The sequence below is a fragment of the Ammospiza caudacuta genome, chromosome 3, assembly GCF_027887145.1.
Source record: "Ammospiza caudacuta isolate bAmmCau1 chromosome 3, bAmmCau1.pri, whole genome shotgun sequence".
Classification (NCBI taxonomy): Eukaryota; Metazoa; Chordata; class Aves; order Passeriformes; family Passerellidae; genus Ammospiza; species Ammospiza caudacuta.
The window spans coordinates 67,455,914-67,481,308 of record NC_080595.1 but is presented as its reverse complement, the minus strand read 5'-3'; the positions used below and the strand labels follow the sequence as shown (position 1 = coordinate 67,481,308).

Sequence of the window (25,395 nt, the reverse complement as noted above, 5' to 3'; positions counted from 1 at the left end):
GAATGATTCAGAAACTTTGATATCAGTATGATATCAGAATGATATCAGTATATTTAGTCAAACATATATATCTGCAGCCATTTATGAGCTGTTGTTTGCTTCTTAAAATAAAAAAAAATTCCACTCAACCTAATTTCTGTGAGCTGGATCCAGATTTGTGTAACAGATCTGCTGCAGTTAAGGTTGAAACTAAATTCTGAATATGGAGACATAGTTGGGGAACTGTTTGAGAATGGATCTCTGAGAGAGATTTTGGGCCTGCTCATGTTGATTGGACTTTACAATAGGTATTTTTGTAGGAAGTTCTTGGGGACAGGCTGTGCTTCTGTGAGGCCTTCATATTAGGGTTGCACAATTCTTGGCAATGATTCCTAGTTCAGGTTGGTGGGGCAGCAGTGATGATTAGTCTGTTTTACTAAAATCCCTTTTTCTGTTACATTGAGAAACTAGTGGTGTCTTTCACCTTAAGGAGCTATTTTTATTTCACAGTGTAGTTCTATTTCTTTGATTTGAAAACATGGGGTTTTAAATTAAGCAGGCAATAAAACTCCACTGGTATTCCAATTTTTCTAGGGATTATTCTTAATTTGCAGAAATAACATTATTTGCAGGTAAAAAAGATGCTAACACTCTGTCTTCCTGCTAATGACTGTGGTCTCCCTGAATACTAACTTAAGGGTTCCTTTCGGGCTTTTTGCTGTGGTCATGAGTCTTTTTTCTGTCCTCTATTTTGTCATGTCTCAAATTTCCCCTGATGTATTCAATCATAACTGAACAGAAACTTATTTCAGTTGCTTACACAGCTGAAATCACAAGCAGGAGGGGTTATGGTGTGAAGGAAGGGACAGGAGTAAAACTACTGTACCTGGTGCCTTGCAGCATACCTGGTGTGAAGCTGCAGGGGTGTGGGTGTTGTTGAAACTCTGAAATTTCTCCAAGAAATTTATTTCTGCCTGAATCAGTGACTCTTCTAATTCAAATAACTGTTTGTGCTGTGGTACTTACTGAAAATCAACAGTGACTGCATGTGAAGTAAACTGATAAGAAAATGAAGGTTTTCAAAGCCAGAAAGATGAAAGAATTAGTTTTCCTGAATCCTCTGCACTGTGAAATAAAAGTGGTGGAACAACTGGCTTAAGCTTCTTCCAATTAGCTTCCAACAATTTGTAGATACACAGTGCTGTATATGCAGTTGCTATTTTCTCTGTGAATTTTTGTTTCTTGAAACAATACAGCAATTATCAATGATAATGCAGGGGAGGGGAGAAAAGTTCTGGTTTTGTTTAACAAAAACCATCCTTTATTACCCTGGCAGGTGCATGAGCCATTTTGTCACAAAGTTTTCTTTGAAAAAGAATCAGCACATTCTGTGGCTTTGCAGAAGGCAAGTATGATTTGGAAGATAAAAGCAGTTACATATAAAAGAGCTCCATTTACATTCAGGCATCGTTGCTTGCGTGAGTACGTGAAAGAAATCCTCATTTCAATATGTATTTCAAAACTGAGGGAAGAAAAGCAAGCCTACCCATGGATTTAAAATATGCTCATTAGTGTTGAAGAAGGAAGTAAATTGAAGCAAGGATGAAGTTTTAAATTCTCTTAAACTTTATTTGCTATGAATGCAATTGCTTCCATGCAATCTCTGATGACAGTGCTTGGATAGCAATTTGAGATTTTAAAACTTCAAGATGGATGGGACGTGAAATCTTGTGTTTCTGACAAACTCCTGTCAGACACAGATACAAATGAGATTGGATATTTAGATCTTGAGAGTGAAATGCTTGAACAGAAGATATCTCAGTTTCTGGGAGGAGAGAGATAGGAAGAGATTTTGACTTGGATGCCACTCTCAGACAAAAATATAGACTGGGATTTTGAGATTTAGAACTGTGTGTGATTAAAGAATAGGAATTGTATTTTCTTTTAGCACTTGCTAGAAGGGAAAGATTGGAAGTTAGGTGATGACTGTTTTTCCTTTGGTGGTGAATTTTAATAGCATGTTTTTTCCCTTATCAGAAAGCTTAACAGGGAAGGCAGGAGCTAAAACAGAGCTGGTGACTAGGATACCACTCCAGTTGTTGACTCACCAATTCCAAATGTTTATTTTGAAGTAAAAAGCCTCCTATGCCCATTAGTATCCTACTTGGACACTTTAAAGAATGTCTTTTAGTGTCAGAAATGAATAGTAATATAAGAAAACACAAGAAGTATGCCTGCTGTATTTAAAGTGTTCAGCATTGTTAATATTGTTAGCACTGCCACTTAAGAATATGCCGTGAACTCCTGGCCACAGATTGGAAAAGGTGCCTATTTCCTTTTAATTTCCAAATGAAACAAAGTCTTCATTTCATCAGGTTTTCTCCATTAGTTGTAGATTTTTAAGACACTGTGACTTTGGTTTGAATTAGCTGCTGAATCATCTTACATTGGTCTATAACTCAAGGCATTTTTTAACCCTCATTCATTTCCACGCATATCTTCAATGTCTTGATGATAATTATAAACCAGATTGCAAAGTGATTTCTTATTTTTCAATTGTTCCTTGAAATCAATGTGAATTTTGATATTTACCTGCAAGATAACTGTTAACAGGTTATGTGTAATGAAAGCTGCAGTACTATCCAGATATTATTAACAGTAGATCACACGGTAGATTAAACATTTAAACTTATTTTCTGACATCTAGTTAATCTAATTTATGCAGAATGTGTTTATAAAGCTGACCTTTTTTTAACCTTCATTTCCTCTTTCTATTTGTGAAAAGTGCAAGGTATCTAATAACAAATCCCTGGGACATCTAAAAATCTGGTTAAAGGAAAAAATTGCTGGAATTACTGGCTTTAAAATGTCCAAGAATTGATATTCAGCATCTTTATTAGTGTTCCATTGCAATTCCTAATCCATTTCTATTGAGATCAGGGAAAAAATTTATTTCCTTGGAGGTAGCCTAATATCTGTGAGCTCCCATAACTATTAACTAATAAGGAAGTACTCAGCTGGCTAATGTAACACAATAATATGTTTAGAAATGCTATATGATTGTATAGTTCAAATTCCACTGAGATTTGTCCTAGTTTAAAATAAGTAAATTATTTTTCTGTCACACAATTTGTAGCCATGTTTTATGTGTAAAGCACTTACATGTAAAGGGTGTCTTCATGTTAAACATGGCAATAATTCATCGTGCTACAGAATCAACTCTTCAGATTGTGTTTTTTGATTGAAAATTTACTTCTCAGCCCCAAGAAGTTTAAATACTCTTTGTGTCTTAGAAAAAGATAAAATGGGGAATTGCAGTGGTCTCTTCTTTGGCTAAATGCATCTGTGCTTTGATGTTTCTTGGGTCAGAGTTCTCTAAATGGAAGCTTTACTGCTGGCTCCATAGGTGAAAATTAATTATATTCATCTGCTATAGAGACAACTTAAAAGTGCTTGTGCTATCAGTAAATTTGTACTCTTTATTTGTAGTGTAAAAACAAAACAATCAAAACCATTTTAAATTTCTGCATGTTGGGATTAAGGAAACGTATTTCCTTCAATTAAGAGTTAAAATGTTTCTTGTGGTGTCTAACATGGTAGATACAAGGAAAGTTTGATTTTCCATATAATATTTTAAAAAGAACAATTTTACAGTTGAAACACATATGTAGTGTGTTCTTTTTTATTGCTGTGTAGTACTGCACAGAATCATCAGCAACGTATAATTCTTTTGAGCCTCTGCTTAATAATTTACAAGCTTCTGTATATTCTTGGCCTGTGTTCAAACTGGTTGATTAATAGTTGCGTCTTTGAAGCAATTTAATACCTTCAGCCACATTTTTTCCGTTCCAAAAGCTCTTAACAGAACACCAAATATGTGTAAAGCTTTTAATCTCAAAAAATAATAAGGTTTAAAAAAAAAAAAGACCATACCAGAAACCATTTAAATTACAGAATAGAAAAATTATCCATCAGTGCATTTGTTTACATAGGCATGCAACAGTTAAAATATGTATTTCTGGGTATTTAATATCATTGCAGATTTTTCCAAACATATTTAACTTGCTGACCTGCTCACTGAATATCAAACAGTAGAAAATTTCAGTTAAATGTAGTAATTATTGCATGTTGCATTTGTTACCAGTAGAACAAAGTAATCAAGATTTTGCTTTTATGCCACAGCTGAAAAGCACCCACACTGCTGCTGAGCACATTTAACATTAAACAACTGTGTCTGAAGCAGGCGGAAAAATTCCTGGCATGCTCATGCTCTTTGTATTGCCTCTTCATTCATTTATTGCCTTTGTATTCTTCTACTTCATGCATTGAGTGCTACTTAATATTTAGAATGTGAACTCAACAAAATTTATGAGAGTGAGAATACAGAAGTGTACCTAACAGGTAAGACATGACATAGAGTATTTGGACATATAAATAGCAAATATTAGTAAATAATATTAATAATATTATTTATTATAATATTATAATATAAGAAATAATATTATTTATTTATTATAATATTATAATAAATAAATAGTAAATTTGCTATTTGCATAATAGAATATGCATTTGCATATTCTATTTGTTAATTATTTTTAGCATGTTGTAGAAGAGTGCTACTTTAAGAGGAGTTAGTGTGATCTGAGACTTGTGACTACAGTGCTGTTTTGAGGAACATTTCTGAAATGTGTGCACAGTCTGACTTTTACCTTAAAACTATCAAGTGGACTTGGTATGCAAGGTCCATTACTTAGAGTCTCTACAGAATAAAAACCGTAGTCTATTTGTTTAGACAACCAGAACTCTTCTCTGTGGAGATACAACTTATTAGCTAAACAGATAAATATTTTCCACAGGTATTTTGGATTTTCTTATTCTCAGTATTGACAAATGGAGTCCTGAAACACATTGCACCTAAGTTTTTTCTATGAACATTGCATGTATGAGTGATCTCCAGACTCCTCTAGGGTTGGATTCTTAGTTGCATATGAGAGAGAGCTTTATTTACAATTATATCTCTAAAGCATTGAAAATACTTTGTCTCAGGAAGAACCAAGCAGCACCTCTGATACTACAGAGCAGAGTATTTTCCCCTCTCCTTCCTCTTTTCATCATACCTGTACTGTCACAAGAGGAATTGGATGAACACTGGTATCTTCACTCTTGTTAAATATTTCTCTGAAAGCAAACTTAATTTTGTTCAGACTGGAAGCATATGTTTGCTTTCTGAAGACGTGGAAACTAAACCACTTTTTAATGTGAGTACTAAAACTATGAAGTCTGTCAAATGAACTGTGTTGCATTATCTTGAAAGCTGCTGTCACACATTCATGAAGGTGAGGAGCTGTGTGTCTAATTTTATCAAACAGATTTCTATGTCAACCAGGTGCTAAGTTCAGAAGTGTGAGTGGCAGGCACACGGGACAGACAGAGGATTAGGAATACTGTACAGACAAAAGTGATTTTGGAAGACCTTTTGAATCTGTGCGTGGAAGTATACAAATTTATCATGAACTGTTCAGAAGAAAACAGTGCTAGTAAGTTTTAGATCAGGTCATCAGCCAAATCTGAACCCTTCAGCACCTTGAAACTTCTATTATTTTGTTTTCTTCTCTCAAGTGTTTTACTAGGAAGGACTGAACAGTCATATAAAAGTAAAAATATCTATGTCTTCAAGGGGAGTTTCAGTAATTTTAATAAACTGTCAAATATCTTGTAGAAAACTCTGTTGCTTTTATGACAGATATACTCAGCTTTACTGAAAGCTTTTTGTACAATTTATTTTAAGAAATGCAAACTTTTGCCAGTTTATTTTGGTAGTTGGAGCAGATTAAAACTGTTTTTAAAATAATTTAGCAGAATATAGTAACATTTATTGAATTTTACAGACTGGTATAATCTTAAACTAAACCATTCCATAGGAAAACTTTTGTTTTCCCATATATAATGGGCTTGAATTTCAGGAAGTACAGCATTTGGTGCAAAACTCTATTGTACCTTGAGGACTTTCACACTGGCTTTGTCTCTGCTGTTTTCAAAACTCAAGTGCTTCACTGCACTTCACCAATGAAAGAAATGTCAGACTTTCAAGGAGGGTAACTGAATCCAGTTGATATTTTCATGTATACAGAAAAAAGGTTCAAACATGGATCCTGAAGTTTAGCTTTAAACCCACTTTTGTAGAAATCTAAAGTTAGGACTAGAAACATAATTGATAATGAGATTCATGCTGTGTAACATCAGATGACAGGATCCCATCTGTTCATTCGTATTTCACAGGTCACTGACAGAAATTCACTAAACTCTGTAATCAGTATTTGATAGACATGTCTGATCAAGAAGGCATAAAATTTGATGTGAAAAGGCTAAGAAATCAGCATTTGCCACTTATTTGTTTAGCTTGTTTCAAGTCTTATCCATGTCTGATTTAAAAGATGCTTAATTTTTAATTGAAATACTTTGATATGTGCCTCAAGAATATATCGATGCTGAATGCTCAAAGTGTTAAGGAAGTTAAGGATGATCTTCCTAAAAGGCATCTCCCAGAAAAAGAGAGTTGTATATTTGGATGAGGATGAGAAATTTTGAGAGCTGTGTCTGCAGGGGTGTAAGTATCTTTGCAGAGCAAAGCTGCATCTAAACTTGATCCAAAATACTGGCACTAAACTCCTGTGCAAGAACATAATAATGTTGTTTTATGAAGAAGTTTGGAAATGTTTTTATGCCATCTTTAGAAGAGACTGCATTGGAAATGTTTTTTTCTTTTAATGTAGATACATCTTGTTGATGTGGATTAAGAAATATTTTGCCTCTGGTTATAACAGGATATTGCATGTCCTGGTGTTTTACCCAGTGCTAAGAAAGTGGGGCAGATTCTCAATTACATCAGGGGCAACCTTACCAAAATCCTTGGGACCATGTGGTTTCCCAAAGAGTTAGCTGTTCTATTTGAAAATCTGGCTGTCTAGCCTGAAGTTTTTTCTTTTTCTTCTTTTGAGACTCTCACTTTATCAGATTATGATTTTTACATATATCTTTTAAAAGATTCAGAATATCTGGGGGGAAAAGCTATCAAAAAAAAACAACAACAAAGCAAATAACTCAATACTATTTATAATGCTGCTTTGCTAATTGTTATCAACACTTTGACAACATGAGCAATATATTAAAAAATGTTCAGGTAATACCAGAGAAACTATTATAAGAAAATAAGAAAATAATATCTGATAGTATGCTAGTATGAAAGTACTTTGTAACTTATTTCAAATAATAGGGAAGTTTAATTTACAAATTACAAAAACCAACTATTGCTTAGATGCATTACATTTCTTAATTTGCTCTAATTTAGTGACAGGCTTTTGAGTCTAAGATGGTAGACAACTGCATCTCCTGCTTTTATTATAAAGAAATAGAATTTTCTTGTGTATTCAAGGTAGAAAATAGCTCTTTGGATAGCATAGGTTAAGCAGTTTCCTGATTTTTGAGGGTTCCATCAATCTTTTAAGCCAAGGTACTGGTGGGCCAGTGTCCTTACACGATTGCTTTAAAGCTACTGCATATTGCTAGCTGTAATTCTTCCATTACTCTGGGAACTAAAGAAACTTGCTTAAAGGCTGCTTACTGCCATCTTCTAGCATAGAGGGTACTAATTTGCCATTGAAAAAAGGGTTTAAAAAGTACAGTGATTTGTCATCATCTTGGGGTTAGCAGTTAAATTAAGTCTTGTGAGAAGAGAAATGAATTTGGGGACAATACTGGAAGATATGTAAAAGTTTAACGGGTCATAAAGCAGTGGAAGTTATATATGAGGCTTACTGGTCACTATGAACTAGGATGAGAATAATCTGTTTTTTCACAAGTAGCATCAAGAGTTTTTAATAATGAAATGGTTTCTTATCTCCCCAAAGATGCATCAGTGAAAGAAATTATCTGGAAAAACATCTGGAGACATCTTACTAACTGAAGGTCTAAGAGCAATCCTTTCCTAAGGAAAGCTGTTTATTCCCAGGCCGAGGGATTTCAGACAAAGGAGGAATGCAAGCCCTTGCTCTGGTTTCCCTGGCCAGCTGCAGCTTTGCTGAGAGGCTACAGAGGGGCCCTTGTCAGCATTTTGTCTAGATTTCTTTGCCCAGCTCAGCCCCTTAACAGAGGGTTTCTGTTTTCAGGTTCTGCAGTTCTTATACACTGTTTAAGAAGATAATTTAACACTTTATATTACTTTTCTGAATAAGACAGGTAAAAACTTCATCTACACTTGTGATGGTTACAGTTTTCAAAGTTTCAATCAAAGGAAGCAAGCAAGATACTTTTAGCACCATTTTGAAAATTTAAAAATTTTACTCTTGCATTTCCCATCCTTTAATCATTACTGACAATGTGATCTGATCTTTAATACACCTTCACCAGAAAAGCTAGTTATGGATAAGAAATTGATCATGTTACTCAGATAACTAATTGCTTAGATCTGGGCAGCTGGCCCACAGGAATTTTTGTCTTTTTTTTGTTTGTTTTTCCTGATCAATTTTTTTAGTTTCCTTCTAGATAGCTCAGTTTAGATTCAATTAATTGGGGCTCTAATGCTTCTTTCTGTCTCTATTTTGTTTCTCTCAATGTTTATCAGTTTCATTGGAAGATTTTCTAAAAATCTTTTGCTTTTTTTCGGGTTTCCTGAGCCTCTTTCAAATTAATTAGAGAGTGTAATTTCTCCTTGTGCATCTCCACACCTGATCCTTATTTTGACAATTTTTATACAGGCTGTGTAACACTGTATAAAAGTGTAACACGAATAAAAGTGTAGAATAATTTTAGGTTAGAGATATCAGGACAGGTTCTCTAAAACAGGAAAGAGGGCCTGCAGACACCTTGCCTGCCTTTTTCTCCTAGCAGGCTTTTCTTTTTGATGTAGCCCTAAGATGTGATTGATGTTGGACAGTTGAAATGCCCTAAATCAGTTGCCTCATTTAAATGCTATACTCTGGAAATACTGACAACATCCAAAAGACAGAGCTTTTTTGACCCGAAAGCTAAAGCATAACATTTTATTTGTTGGCCCAATAAAAGGTATTGCATTATCTGCCTTGTCAGTAGACACTGACATTCATAGTGCTTGGCCCTTATCCTAGAACACATAAAATGCTCTTGGTAAATTTCTTGTGAAAGGCTGGATAGACAACAGGCACAGTGGCAGCAGCATATCTCTCTTCCCTGTCTCATTCGAGCAGGAGGGATGGTGTGTTTAGTTTCTCCAGTAGGGCTGTTTCAGGATGATTACTGTAATTGAATCTGGTAGCAGACACATTTGTGGCTTTGCAGATGTGGTAAAATAGCATTTAAGGTTTTCTGTCATGAGTCTTTGCAGCAGCCCCCACCTCTTCCCATCCAGAGGAAAGGATTACCCAGCTGAGGTAATAGCATTTATGTTTGTGAAGGAGTTAACCCTCCAAGTGCACTTCAGACCAGCTTTTTTATGTGATTATTGGCTTCCCATAGAATGTCAAGACAAAGCTGGGAATTCAGCACTGTCTAGACTGTGTTCTCAAAGCCATTCCTTGATACCCCACATTTCAAGGTGGAAACCTTGTCCCAAAAGTTGGCTCAGGTAAAACAGAGGTTTCTATAGGAGAGTAGGGGAGGAAGAGAGAGCTCACTGGCTCTGTCCCAATTTGGTGCAGGAATATTCTCAACTAGTCATGAGCAGGGCTTAAAGTTCAGCACCACTCACTAAAGAAAATCCAAATCTGGGTCCCACTAAAATAAAACATTCTGTAGCCATTCATCTGGAAAGTGAGCAAAAGATTGGACACTGTTTACGCAGGCAATGGTCTAAAAATTCAGGGACTGTGAAAAATTTTGGATGGTACAATGAACTTATTTTTTTACAGGTCCAGGGAAGATATGTCATTTCAGTATAGGCTATGCAAATTTGAACTGATACATGGAACTTCTCTATCCTCATCCTGAAAATTTACACCCTAACCAGCAAAATCTGAGGGCAGAGAATGATATGAAAGATAATTGATTAGCTGCTGAGAAATGCTGCATATCAATAGGTTACAAAGAATAATCATTTAGGTTGGAAAAGACCTTTAAGATTATTGAGTCCAACTGTTAACCTAACATCCCCAAGTATATCTCTAAATTATGTCCCTAAATGCCACATCTATGCATTCTTTAAATACATCAAGGGATGGTGACTCCACCACTTCCCTGTGCAGCTTGATAAATAGATTTTTCATAATATCCACTATAAACCTGGATGAAAGTGTGTTCCCACTGGAGCACTGTTTGGGCAGCTGGATCGGTGTGGTGGGTGCCGAGCTTGGTGAGGCAGTGACTTTTTACTCTGTGGGTAACTGTGCTCCTTAGCTGAGCTGTCTGGGTTTCAATGCTTTTCCTGTGCCCCTTCCTGCTCAAGGTGTCAATCCATGCCCTTGCTGACACACCACACCCTGGCTATGGGCACTCCCAAGGACTTTTATAGGGTTGGGGTGCTTGGTTGCCGTGGCTTCTGCCCTCACCCTGGTCTCATTTGCCACTGTGGCACAAGCTGTGAGCTCCTGGCAGGTGTGTCTGCTCCCCTGACGTTCCCCTAACACACCCACGTGCACCACACTAGAGCCTCCCACTGCAGCAACTGAGAATAAATCTCACAGGGAAAAAAATCTACACTTTTAAATCTCTCAAGTTTTTATGTATAGGTACAGATTATGTACTTGCGTTTCAGAAGGTATTAGTATTATAGGTGAAATATTGTTGACCTCTTGTGGTTTTTTGTCATTTTTTTGCTTGGGTTTTTCCTGAAGATGTTTTTGTTTCTTTCTTTTGTTTCTTTCCCCCCCCCCCCCACTACATATTTTATTAAACTGAAAATTATGTAGAACTTTAAAACTCTTCTTGCACTCACAGAAACTGGCTGAGCATGAGTGTTGTGGTTCTTATTGGGTTGGAAATGCAAAAACTCTTTTAGTACACAGATATTCATCTAAATGACAGGAGAGAGCCTTTAAAATAAGGCAGGTGCTGTATAAATGATTCCTATGTCCTGAAGTTCAGGACTATTGAGTATTAGTAAGAACTTTTTATTAGGGATCTTAGAAGGAAGTGGGAATTAAAATACTACTCAGAAAACATGACAGAGTTAGTTCATATAATAATGATGGGAAATAGTCTGATTGGGTCCTGCAGAACCTTGATGTGCCTTCAAAGAATCTTGGATCTAATTCAGTGTTGTAGGTTGGAAAGTCATGAACGCTAAAATGGGAACCTGTAATCTATGTGGGATATCATTTGAATACAAAAGAGAGGTTGTGACTTTCCTTTTATCTTCTCTTTCAGGCCTTTCCCAATAACTGTACAAGAATGCAGAATGAATCAGAACAGTCATTTACATTTCATTTGAATGCAGGTAGTATGTTTTTTGCTAAAGCTTTGGGCTTACCTCTTACAGTGGAATTTAACTTTGGAACAATTGTACAGAAAGACCAACATTGTAGCAAGTAAATATTAGAAAATACTCATCTGCTCATGTTTTATTTCTACAATCCTACTAGCTATTTATCTGTTTTCCACCTCTTACAAATGTGGGGGAGAGTCTCAACTCCTTTTTACTTAGAGAAATAAAATATTAGCTCTCACTCCTCTTTGGTGCCACAAATGTTCTAGGGAGAATTTCAATATGTATTTTAACAGAACAAAATCTTAAGGAGGAATGTTTACTGCAGAAGGTTTTGTCAAAAGAAAACCCTGACTCCACTACATAAAATGCCTCTTTCTGGTAAACAACTGGTATTTCTTTTTTTAACAAAAAACAAAACAAAAGGAAAAAAAAACCAAACCAACAAACAAACAAAACAAAACAAAAAAAAAAAAAAACACAAAAAAAACCCACAAAAAACCACCCCTAAAACATAATGTCACCTGACATGTCAGGTGAGAAAGTTTGTCATCTCATAAGTGCTACATGAAATTATGAAAAAGTGTGCATACAGTGGGGCATTTTGCTTCATTGTGAAGGCTGAAAGGAAGAAGATTATATTTTTGTCTTTTAGAACAACCAAACAATTTGGCGTAGCAGGAATCCTATGACTAATTCAAACGAGTAGTCGTTCATGTAAAAGTTTTCTTTTCATGGAAGAAAGACCATTTTGCAAAAAAAAAAGAAAATAAAAAGAACAAACCTAGGAGCATAGGCCAACCTTTGATGCATAAGTAGGAATAAGAAAAAAAATATGTGTAAAATGAATGCTTTTCTTGAGGAGAATTCTGTTCTTGTTAGAGTTTAAAAAAAGATTTCAGTTTGGATAATGCTTTTCATTTTATGCTATTATAATTAACAATTGTATGTTGAAGTTCTCCTCTGCTAAGTTCATGTATTTATAAACAAATTTGACAAAACCAACAAAAAAACAGGTTACTTCTGCAAAATGCATCTGGAGATGAGAATGTGTCATAGGAGGTTATCAGTGCACTGTGAACTATTGGTTCCCTCTTGTGCTAGAACAGCTTGTGGGTGCAAAAGCAGAGATCTATCAATGAAGAAGTTAAATGGCCACAATGAAGTACACTGAAAACTTGATTCAATAAAGAAATAAGAACATTTCAACCCTTAGAGAAAGAGGGGGGGGGGAAAAAAGTAAAAAACTCAACAATAAGAATAAAAACCCTAACATTTTTTCCACTTTAGTGAGTGATCTAAGAATTCCAGTCAATTTGGTGTTTATTTTAATATGAAGCAAATTAAAAGGTAAATTGATTGCAATACAGAAATACCTAGCAAATGAGATTTCTGAAACTAAGTAGCTTCTTAAAGTAGCAGAAAAATGTAGACTACTAAAGAAAGGCAGAATCCAAGCAGATGTGTTTCCATAACAAGTGATACATTGCTGCTTTTCAGTTTTCTTAAGGCAGGCAAATAAATATGGCCATCAAGAAACGTCACAAGTCTTTAATGCTTGAGCCTCATGTTAAGATTCATAGATCAAATAGAGCAAGGTTGGATAGTTGGGTAAGGTGTGTGGCCTGTGTTATGGTCAAGTACTTGACCACAAAGTACTTGTTTAGCCTGAAGATTTGTGTCTTTTCTGTAAAAGCTCTTTTCTAAATGTTGCTTTGATCCATACTGCCAAAGGTCTCTTAATCCTCAATTTACCTACAACTGGGTTGCTCAGAGAATTCATGCATTTTAGAAATGCCTTAACACTTACATTTTAATTCCCTCAAAATCATCCATCCAACTCCTTGGCAGTTTTGAAGTAGGACTATATTTTGTGCATTGCTAGCTGGAGTTGGGATGGACTTGGGATCAAGTTGCATGGCTTTTTGACTATGTGGTGGTTTGGGTTTTAGGGCAGAAACAAGGAAGGGCCCTCACAGAGCAGTAAAGGGTTACCTGGATGTCCAGGGGTAGTGCATTTTCCCTGAGCAAATGTTTGCTGCCAGGATGTTTGGTGCCATATCTGCTGTTTGGATCTTGGGTAGCAGTAAGACGATCTCTTCTTACTACACGTGCTTGTTGGTCACATGCATCATAGTCCGCCTCAGTGCTATCAAGGTGGCACAGAATGGGAGCACTGTGGATGGCAATCCATGTGTAATCACTGTGCTGAGCATATGGACTGGCAAGCAATGCTGACACACATTTGTCCTTATATGCCAGTGTTTGTCCATACAGATGATACAGTCTGTTTGTCAGTGACTAAAGAGGACAAAGCCATATCCTTTGATTGATTCATTTGTTACTCAACTGCAACAACAAAAAATGTGATTGCAGACAAAGCTTTCTGTCCAGGTGAGTTTGTTTTATACCCAGTATTGAGTGTTTCATCTTAGCAAAGACGTTGCCACATTTTTGTACACAGTATGTGTCTGGCCATCTATGGAGTCATTGTGGGCCACAGGTTTAGTGACAGTCAAAAGTCTCTATCATAATTTAATTTTGTCTGGCATGGTCTCTATCATTATTTAATATAGTTTCCAGATGAAGAGATTTGGCTAGTTTTTATTCCAATGTGAAAATCTTTTAACTGCACTATAAGTAGAAGAAAGTTGCTCACTGTTTCTGACTGAAAACCCAGCAGGGAAGAATGATTTTTGAAGTGGTGAGAACTAAACAGTCCATGGACTGTTTATTCCATCTTTACTCACCCTAGTAAGATTAATTTCTTGCAGATCCGATCAGTATACATCCCAAGGTGGACTATCAGTTCTGAAGGAAACCAGAAGCAATGAATAAGTCAGCTTCCCTTCCTTGCAATGCTAGCAACATCTGGGTTTCTAGTGCCCTTGTTAGCTAAATCAGAAATGTCACAGAAGTCTGAAGTCATAACATTGCTTCCCCTAAAAATTGCAGAAAATGACTTGCTTTTGTAATGAAATGTCATTTGTGGTGTGGGCTGTGCTTTCTAGATGTGGCTTGAAACAATTTTCATAGCAGTTGAAGTGCCTATTTATCAAGTGAAAAGGAACTAGGGGCCAAATGCATTACATTTTCAGCTGAATTCAATTTGTGTTTCTAGAATGGAGATTAGGCTTTTACTAATAAAGCTTACTGTGAGGCTAAGAACAGAAAAGATAACCACTTTGCTGTTTTTGCTACTGATTTCTGGGACTGAAATGTGTCTGAACTACAAAGGTGCAGAACAGCACTTCAGGATATTTTGAATAGTCTTTTCTTCTTAATGGGCTTTAAAAATACCTATTCTGGATGTTTTTCAAGGTGCAGCCTGTTTCAGCTTTTATCTAGCACTCCTGCTTTTACTTCACTCCTGCATTGTTATGGCCAGAAACTCCATATATCTGTGTTTCAGAGGAATATCTGCTTTGGGGTTTTTTGTTGCTGTTTTTTTTTGTTTGTTTTGTTGTTTTTGTTTTTTGTTGTTGTTTGTTTGATTTGATTTTTTTCCCTAAATCTTCACTTTTTTTTTGTTAGAGTAACATGGCTTTTACTTATTTGCGTAAATTCACATTTCTTATTGCTACAGCCACTCTTCAAGTTTAATCCTCATTTTGCAGTCCTAGTAGCAGAGCCTTGTATGGGTTAATTTCTGTAGTTGCCACATATTTTGATGAAGCACTGACCACTTTGTCAGGAGAGCATTGCCTCTGCTCAGGCTAAATATTCCATTCATCCTGCTGGGAGTTTTCTCATCTCTTCTTGAAGGAAAAATGGAGTTATAGGAAAGAGACAATATCCTCTGCAACTGTAAATCATTGTAGGATTGATTTTGGAGGGAGGATAGATGGGGAGACAATGGTATAAAGGTATAAGAGGTAGGATATTTGGCCATAACAGGCAGACAAAATGGGAATGTTTTGCAGTGCAGTACCATATATTGCCTCTTTCAGGAAAGATCTTTCTCACACAAAGGTGGCATCTGCAGGAGTTTGTACATGTCCAGCCTGCAGGTACTGCAGTAGGTGGGGAAACTGTGAGGTGGAATTGCACTTAGACCTATCTGCCACAAATATTCTGCCCCCAAATGTGCCCCTGGGGAGACACTGAGAGCTCAATGCACTAGAAAATGCCAGTGGGTTGAATTAAAGTCAGGAAAATGTGATTTTCTCATCAAATTTTGCTAACCTGTAGAGAAAGGCATCAGTATTCAGTCTGAGCTGATAACAGGTTTAAAAGATGTAGTATAATCAGTGCTGCCAGGAGACAGCATAGACACATCATTCCTTGTGTGCTGCTGTAGAATAGAAATTACATTGTCCCAAAGGGCTCTGTTCAAATAGAACTTTGAGCTTTATGCTTTATGAAAAGTTGTGATACTTGGAGATCAGTGAACCAAAAGTTTCTTTTTTTTTTCTTTTGTATTTTTTCATACTTATCTGAGGAAGTAGGAGAAGTTTTAGTATAGTAATATTTGCTAAGGAGCTCTTGAAGGTGGCCTCATACTCTAATGCCTCCAGCAGGAAGCAACAAGCTAAACAGCCTCAGGCAAGGCTTTTAAATGGACTCCAGGATACCCAGTAGGCTCTGTTTTGAGGCCTTCTCTTGATTTCACTGAAGCTAAAGTAAGGAAAGAAAAAATCTAAAGGAAATATTTTCCCAGTGTAGGTCTTTGACAGGATCTTTTATATATATATATATATATATATATATATATATATATATATATATAAATGTGTGTGTGTGTATATATATATATATATATATGTGTGTGTGTGTATATATATATATATATATATATGTCTTACTCTCCAGTCTCTGCTAAATGAATAGTGAGGGGATCGACACTGTCAGCTGGGATGCATGTAGAAATTAATAACAAAATGTTGAAGAGAAACAGTCTTATTTACTTTAGTTAGAGATCACAAAAGCTACAGAATCACATGAGGTATGCAGAAATCTTCACAGCTTTTTGGAAGAAACACTGGCTGGGGACTTTTTCATTAGGTCCATTTATATCTCTGACTAGTTTTTAGAAGTACAACAATCTAATATTTGAAATCCACAGTCTCCTTTTAATGCTGTGTTATTGTGGAATATCACTTTTGCATAAGTGATGTGAGCATTGCTGCAAAGTCAGGAAATGTCTCAGCTATGCAAGTTGGATCCTTAAATGGTGATTGACAAAATTTTTTAAGAGTCTGTGAGTCTTTTACAGGTTTGCACAGAAACAGCTCTTGTAATGAGATAAACATGAAGCCATAAATAAGCTTCAATGTTATCAAAAAATAAATCAGAACTTAACAATAATGGAAAAAGGTATGATTTTTATTCTTCCTAAAATGTAAAAATATGTGTAAAAATTTTGCCTTGCAACTTCTGTTGAAATTGAGGAGGGTAAAAAGTTTTAAATTTTTGATACCTTTTTCCACATATTGTAGTGATTTCTGCATGCACTGATCACAAATTGTTACTTCTATTTACAGAAATGTAAACGTCCTGCATATTTGGTATAGAACAATTTGATTCTGTGTGAGGATAAGGAGGGTTGATCAAATAAGTGTCAGCTATGTTGACAGCAAATAAGGGACAACTTGTAATTTAACAGTCCTGGCAGCATGGCATCAGTTCTTACACGACAGGGAAAGCAATATGAACACTTCCTTGTTTTCCCTGTGTGCCTCTTTAGCCGTCTGTGTTACCTTTGCATCAATTCATCAGCAATGGCATTCTGTAAGAAGTGTCTTGCTGCCTATCAGGGAAAACTATTGCTCAAGATGGCAGTGCCAGACTGGATATATTATGGATATATTATATTTCCTTCCTTTCTCAAGTTATGAACTTCTGATGGTGGTTGTTATTTTCTTAGAAGGGATTATGTTTCTGATATTTGAGAGCCCAGAGGATGATCCTAAAACACCTCAAAGAGGCTCAGACAGCAAGTCACCCTCTATGAGTTGAAGAGCAATCAATCCTTGATCAACAAGAAAAAAATATCAGTTTTCCCTGATGCACTGCACACACAAAATTGATACCTGCTTGCAAAGTCTCCCTTCTTTCTCTCAGCTGCTATTAGATTAACAGGCATCCTCACAGAAAAAATGCACCAATTTATGCCACATCATGGTGTGCTCGAAAACTCAGATAGGATGACATTAAAAAGCCTGGAATTAGCTAATCATGTGGGACCTTCAGAAATCCAACTGCTAGCAGAGCTGACCTTGCCCCAGGTAGGTGCAGGTGTGGCATGTTAATGTCTGGTTCAGAGCTCAGGACTGAATTAGAGCTAATCACTGCAGACAGCATAGCAGGATAGAGAGAACAAACAGTGACATACAGATAGAGTAAAAGCAAATTGTGCTAAGTAAGGAAGGAATAAATAATTGGCTAGGTTTCTTTATTATTACCTCGGAATGAAAAATTTGAGTTTGTTACTGACCTGCTGTTAAAGCCAGTACCATTAAAGTGGAACTGGAATGTTAATAGTGTATTTCTTTCTGATATTTCTGGCTTAATGCACCTATAATTAAATCTTTTGGAGCAACTACTTTGGTTTTCTTGGAAAGGAGAAAAAATATTGGTAATAAACCATTGCTAATTTAGGGATATCATTTTTGTAACCATCAATGCAATTAGTAAACATTGCTTGGATATTTTGAAGCAAGATTAAATGTTAGAGCTTTGCAATGCACTCTGTAATGTTTTTACTTGTGTAGCTCTTAGCATGCTGTTAAAACAGCAAGGTGATCACAGTAAGAGGATTGTCTATTTTTGTTATTTTTTCAGTGCTTTCCCCATAGCAAGTACTGCCGAGCATGTGAAAGATATGCCACCAAATCTTCCCTTTTACATACGAATAAAAGAACAACAAGTGTGTTATCAGTGAGGTTTAACTAGATGGGAAAATTACCCTGCGTTTATCAGAGGCCAGTGTGAACTTAAAATAAAACTCTTAAATGACTGAAAGTTCAGTTCTGGCAATAGGTGCAGAAAGCATGGCTGGCTAGCTGACACACCTCAGGCTCTCATCAGCATCCATTCACTTGCCTCTAACTCACAGTCATGGCTCAGGTGATGGTGATGGAGGGGTAATGAGGTAGGGTAGGGTCTGTTCCTGAGGATGTACATCCCACTCATTTGCTGTTTGTGTGAGGACAGTGGGAAAGGGAAAGCAGAATTTAAAAGGAAGGGATCAAAACCTTCTGAATTTTCATTTTCTACGGGGGAAGAAGAAATGCAGTACTTAATGGATGGTGGTAGACTCCTTATGAGGTCTAAAAGAGCCTATTTGTTTCTATTAAAGAACATAACTGGAGAAGTTCATCTACTGTTCTGATATCCATGGAAAAAGAGAAAATTTTCTGGGAATATTGCTGATACCAAATGAGCTTCTATTCTCATTAAAATTCCCCCCATGCTGGCATATAGCTTTATTTGCTTCTACTCAGTCTTATTTCAATACCTGGCGTGATGCATCAACGGAGAAGGAATCCTCCTGAACTGCAATCGCTGGCCTATGGCAATGGATAGGGGTAATGGCTCCCTTGGGGCTGTTGTAGACAGCATTCAGGTCTGCCATGGTGTAGGCAATATTGCTTTGCTTAAGACAGAAGAGTTTGCACCAGTAAAATACTTTTAAAACCGAATAATTGGTGTCCTGTGAGACAACATTTGTAAGATACTTTTCTTTTTTCCTGATGGGTATGGTTGGGTTCACCCCAGCTGGGTATCAGGCACCCACCAAAACTTCTTTATGACTCCTCTCCTCCTCAGCTGGACAGGGGAGAGGAAATGTAGTGAAAACCTTTTGGGTCAAGAAAAGGATAGGGTGTTCTGCTGGGTGTTTTGTGAAACAAAAATACCAATGGCCCATCTCCTCTCCAAGTACTTTTTTGGTCAGGAACATCAAATGCTGTTGAAATTCATTAACTGTTCATGAGCTGGGAAAGTTTTTATCTTTGGGAATATATATTTTTCCATGACAGGAAAAGGATAATAAATACATGCTTTGTGCTGATAGATTCTCTTAGTGAAACACAGCTATGAAGAACAAATTTTTAGCTGCCCTGTAATAAATGTGTGTACCAGTCAGAAATAAGGTCTGCTGAGTTTGCACCTCAGAACAAAGATAATTTAGAACCATTAAGGAGCTTAAATAAAAATCTTGGAATCATAACAAAAGTCTTGAAAGTACAGACACGGGACCATGAGGGGCCCTAAGACCATAAGCACAAATGATCAGTCTGTATGGAACGTGGAGAGAAACTTGTTTTAGGGTATAATCAGAAATATTGTTTGGCTGTGCTGACTGAAGTGGCGGTAGCGGAACTGAGGTGTATATCCTGAACGGTGTTGAAAGCAGGAATCTCCTGCTAGAAGAATCTGGATATTATGAAAAATGGTAAGGAAAATCAGCAAATGTCTGTTAATTCTTTTGCCAAGTACTGTATGCAGGGTTCAGGTAACTTAATCATAAATAGAATTGTGCATCAACCTGTGGAAATTGACTATAACTCATTATATAGGCATCTTTGGACTGTTCTTGCAAGTCTGCAAGACAAATTGCTGAGTTCACTGTTTCTATACTCCAGAAAAGAGCATGCAGAATTGATCACTGTGACATCCTCTGCTGTACTGACGTACACACAAGTACCATCACTAAAATAATTCTACCCAGGTGTTTGGTTAAGGTTTGGTTGATTATGCTTTGATCAATTTCTTTAGTTATATGACTTTGAAAACTGGATATTAAACATGAATGCAACAGTACTTTGGGAAGGGCTTCAAAATTTCAGTCTGTATTCACAGTCATAGACATATTTTTCTCTCTGCATTTGGAAATAATGCCCTCTTAATACAGCCACTGTAGCAAATCCTGCTATCTGTTCAGTTGATCATGCATTATGATTTGGTTTATCCTTTCAAGTGGGTTAGAATAAATGAGATTTTCCATAGCTGAATTCCTAAATTGCCTTAAGCTGAACTTGGCTATTGATGATGCTGTGGAAATGGTGAAAGTTGCACGGCACTGTTCATCAGTACACTGGGAAAGTAACGTCTGAAAGGATGGGAATGAGGTAAATGTTATCTATTAAGAAAAAAAAAAAAGGCAGCAAAACCCAAAGAGTTACATTATTTAGTCTTACATTATTTACTATTTACATTATTTATCAGTGTTATAAAAATGTAGAAAATACCAAAAATAGTTGTTCATTTTCTGTGTGGAAGAATAGCAAGGATGCTCTAAGAATTGGAGACAATGTATTTGATTTCCTCTAAAAGTGCAGAAAATACATGATTAGCCATATCAGAAGAAACCAGATTGTGTGAGGTTGACATCAGCCAGCTGCCAGACTATCAAGTTGCCGCTGTTTCACTTTATGACAAAACAGGTGTTGGGAGGACCAAAAGGGTGGAAAAAAAGGAAGAAAATAAGAAGTTTTAGCATATGCTGTAGAAGAGAGGAGAAAAAGAAAGAAATTGTAGTAATAATTTATCCAGATATGGAAAGGCTGGCCGAAATATTCTTACTGCTTTGTTCGTGGTGTGGTTCCCACACTAGGCTGATGGAGCACCTACCTTGCTGCTCTTTCAATTTTTAATGCAAAATACAAACTCAATTTTTAGCAGGGGATCAGAAAGACATTATATCAAAAAACCTAAAGACTTCTGTGTTTCAAAGGATCTGCTGGGAACTCATCAGGTCTGAGCTTCCATGTTGGAAGTGGCAGATGACACCTTGGAGCCATGGACAAACTGAGCCTCACAGAGCTGTGGCCCTGTGTGCTCCTGCCTGGCTCCTGGGGATAAAGCAGAAGGAGAACGAGGAGAAATGCTATGCAAATAAGTGTTTGTCTAAGTGCTGATATAATTTGGGGTGGGTCATCAGCTACAGTGCTTATGTTGAAGAACTCAGGCCTGTAACTCATTAATCTCTGCTGCTTTAATCCACGGCTGTTTCTGAGCCTGCTGCAGCTCTGGTGTCATGGGCAAACTGGACTCGAGGTACACTGAAGCAGTACAAATAAGGATCACTGTCATGTGAACAAACAGTACAGAAAGAAGTGAAGTTGAAGAAGTGTTCCTAGTAAAACACAGAGGCCTCAGGTTGTGAAATAACAGATCCTTACAGATTCTTTTGAAAGGTTATACATGTAGCACTAGTAGTTGGTATAAATTTCTTTTACTGGCCTCTTTGGTGCACAGGCAGGCTGAGATTATACCCAAGATGTAGGTATTATTTGGTATAGATCTAGGAATTCTAGAAGAGCCAGGTGTAAATTTTAGAGTTTGACTTTGGTTTGGCAGTCTCCCTGCCTGAAGCTTCACAGGCTGAAATGTTTACAGAGTTAGATCAGAGAACAGCAGTGAATCTTAAAATATCAAAGGCAGATTAGCCAAAATACTCTTAGGTAGTTGGGTCTTGATTCTTTCAGTGTTGTGGGAAGTGGCCTGTATCATGATTTTATCAAGATTACAAATTATAAATGCATTTCTCCGATTGGCATTTGACTGCTGTGTGGAACTGAAACTTTAAGTCTTATTAGAAGTTAATCAGCAAAAGACTACTATCTAGCCCCATTTTTATTTATTTGTAGTGGTTTGAGGATTTTTTTTGTTTTTTTCTTTCACTTTTTCCTTCTCCAATTAACTTTCAGTGTTTACTTGGAAATTTGAGAAACCAAAATATTTTGTCATTAATTCCTCTGTAATTCCTCTTTTGTAAACTTCTCATCTATATCAGGGTCTAATACTTGTGTTTCCCTTTCAGTCTAACATACTGCAAGGAATGTGTTTTCAATCAAACTGTGCATGTGCTTAATCCCTACATTTTTGTTAGTGAAGGGCATTAATTTTTTTCCAGCCTGACCTCCTTCTCTTTGATGAACAGCCTTTGCTCCTTAAGAGCTTTTGTACCTTTCATCTATAGACCAGGTGAAGTGCTGCATTGCTTCATTTCTGAACAGATTCCCTTTAAGAGCATTCTCTCTTCACAAAGAAATGAATAGCTCTTTGCAGAATGATATGGGGTTAGTCTCAATTTGAAGAGAGTGAGAAACAAAGCAGTCTTCTCAATGAATGCTTTCCTACTACATGTGGCTAATTAAAATCCATTATTGCTTCCTGCTTTCCAAAAAGCAGTTGAGATATGGATTATTGGTGGCTTGTGGATAAAGCCTGAAGATCACATTGTAAAGCAGTGAAAAATTTTCAGCTAGATATTGAATGGTAATGTATCAGTGATCAGTTTATTGGAACTGAGTGACCAAAATACTGTAAAGCAAAACTGAATAAATTCTTATGGCACACACCCGTGGTTGGCTGTGAACATCCAAAAATGATTTTTAAAGGCTTTGATCCTTCTGAAGATATGAGCAATAGCTTCAGAAGGATTTGAGTACATATGTCAATTTGAATGCTTACACAAGGAATTGGATGGCAGGTGTTGAGTGCTGCCCCAAACTTTGAAACAAGTATGTTTCTGTGAGCTAGTTTCCAAGAATTACTATCTGTTGTAGTGCTATTGGAATGACAATATCTAAGCAAATGTATAGAGTTGGAACTTCTAGTAGATTTATTTTTTCTCATTGAAAAACCTGGAATTATTTGAGCTCTCCATTTTGTAAGAAGGTGTTCAGATTTTGAAGGTTTTTTGTAAGATTTGAACTTGCTAGGCTGACATGGATATGGGAAAAGACATGCTAGTTTGATCATTCTTGCCTGAAAATTTGCTCTTGGTATAGTTGCCACCACTTTCAGAACAGCCAGACTGGGAGGGTAGGAAGAGCTTGGTCTTGGATAAGGCAAGGAGAGTTTTCTAAATATTGGCCCTGTCTTTATAGAGAGCTTTCACTGTAAGATATTTCAAAAGAACTGCCTCAGGTCAATACACTGGTACTTCTTAAAAAATGGGTTCTGTCAAGAAATTTATGGTTATGCAAACATAGCAAGGCATTGCACAGAAAACACCATTCTACAGTAGGATAAGAGCTCATGTACCCCTAGGGGCTGATTGTTGTTCCAGGCAGATGATGCTTTCATATCCATTGAAAGTGCAATTTTAAATTCAGATGGTCTCTGTTGTGCTCTGATTATTTTACGAAGGGCCTTGCTTTCCAGCTTCATGCTGGCATACTAATTTGATAGTTATTTCTTTTCTAATTTCTTAGTCTCAGACCTAATCTTTATGCTCCTTCTAATTGTTTTTTATTATTACATTTACTGTTTTAAGCTCTGGTTTCTCTCTGTACCTTAAGTAGCTTGCTGCCAGTGCATCTTTGCTACACCACTGTGCATGCAGTGTTCACTGCCTGTATTTGCATAATGAGCTAATCTTTGTTGGCTGATTACTTTGTGGAAAGAATTGAACTTTTAACTGATAATAATTGCAATCTATGAAACTGCACAGTCACCCCACAAATGATCAAAGTATGCTGAAAGTTCTGCTGAAATTGATGAGCTCTCACTCTACATATTAATACCCAGCTGGAAACTTTACCTTACATTCAGCTCTATCAGAACAAAAAACTGGGATCTTACTAGGTCAGTTGCTCTGGAGTTATTAAAAGCAAGATATTTCTAAAAAAATTCCCAATACTACCCAATAGGTAATGATGTATCTTAATATGATGCTAGTTTGAGGCCAACAGAGAAAAGCATGGACTCTTCCAAGCTAGAGTTTTAAACTTAGTGCTTTGGCTTGTGCACTGAGCTTACGATGCTAAAATTATATTTGCAAACAGAACATACACAGCTTTAATTTCTTCAGACAGATTAAATATGTCTGAAGCTACATATTAACTTACCCATCATATCTAGCCTAAATTCCTTAATTTACCTTTTTTGTGTAAAAGATTTTGTAAGTGTTAGCATTGCTTTCTCTATTCACAGATGAAACTTTTGAGGTAGAATTTGCAAATATAATCTTAGTGAATTTGTCATCAGGATTAAATAAAACAAAAATGTGTCAACATTGGCCTTTACTACATGGCCAGTGAAGTACAGCTGAATGTTTTGCTACAGTGACAATGTGTAGTTATGTCCCTTTGTCTTTGTGAGCAGCACAAAGACCAAGGGACATAACTTTTTGTCAATGTTTTTTTCATAAACACAAACCATGAAATTGCTACTGTATTTCAAGGAATTCTTCATACATTCTGTCCCATGACCTCAATTTTTTTGAAATTCCAACAGAAGCTTCTAGTACAAATACAAAGGAAAAGGCTCTTTTCTGAATGTCTTGCATGAGCTAAGGTGAAGAGGAACCAAGCATTCTTCTCCATATTCTACAGCTCTGGATTTGCAGCATGGAGAACTTGATTTGCATGCCACTGCCCATGAGGAGGGATGTGTAATGAGGAGCTAAGCACAACCCATTCCTGGCAAAAGACATCTGAAGACATATATGTGGAGTTCTTCATACTGCTCATACTTTTAAGTAACACTCAGAGTATTCAATTTATCACAAGCTTTCAGACAGATTTCTGTTAGGACCTGTGGCAACTTTAAAGTGTAGCAAGTGGAACAAACCCTTGTGTGAAGAGGCTGTGGTTAATGTCAGAGAGGCTGGAGAAAAGGCTGAAAGAGGCTGAAAAAAAAACCCTGGCTGATCCAAAACTGCATTGTGAGAGTCCAAAATCAATCTGAGTTGACTGTATTGTCATCAATCTGGAATTTGCAAGTAATTGTTCTAGTACCTCTTTGCAGTTTGTACCCCAAAGTACCCCTAAGATGAGTTTATCTACCCTTGCAGTTGTTGTGTAACTTCACTGTTGTTTTTTAAAAAGCTGTAGGTGACATGGGTATACAAGGGCCTTAGGGATAGACTGGTAGCAGTGGTGTATAGTGGAGGAAAAGGACAGTTCAATCAGCAAGCTGAAATAAAAACTATGTGCCAAAGAAAATATGCTGTGAGTCTTACCAGGGTTTTTCCTGAAGCAAGACTTTTGTTTTATTATAGGTGCTGAGCTTGTTTTCTTAGTGTCTGGTGTTACTGTATAATGCTGAATTGGTATCCCTATTTGTCC

General features: G+C 36.7%; 1 long non-coding RNA gene across 1 annotated transcript in view; it reads left to right on the top strand.

Moving 5' to 3' along the window:
* Window positions 1-24,863, top strand: part of LOC131556224 (uncharacterized) — a 64,263-nt gene extending 39,400 nt beyond the window's left edge. Inside the window, exons 2-3 of the long non-coding RNA XR_009274583.1 lie at window positions 11,314-11,383; window positions 24,563-24,863. This is a non-coding gene — a long non-coding RNA (uncharacterized LOC131556224). The remainder of the gene's footprint in view (window positions 1-11,313; window positions 11,384-24,562) is intronic.
* Window positions 24,864-25,395: the final 532 nt, after the last annotated feature.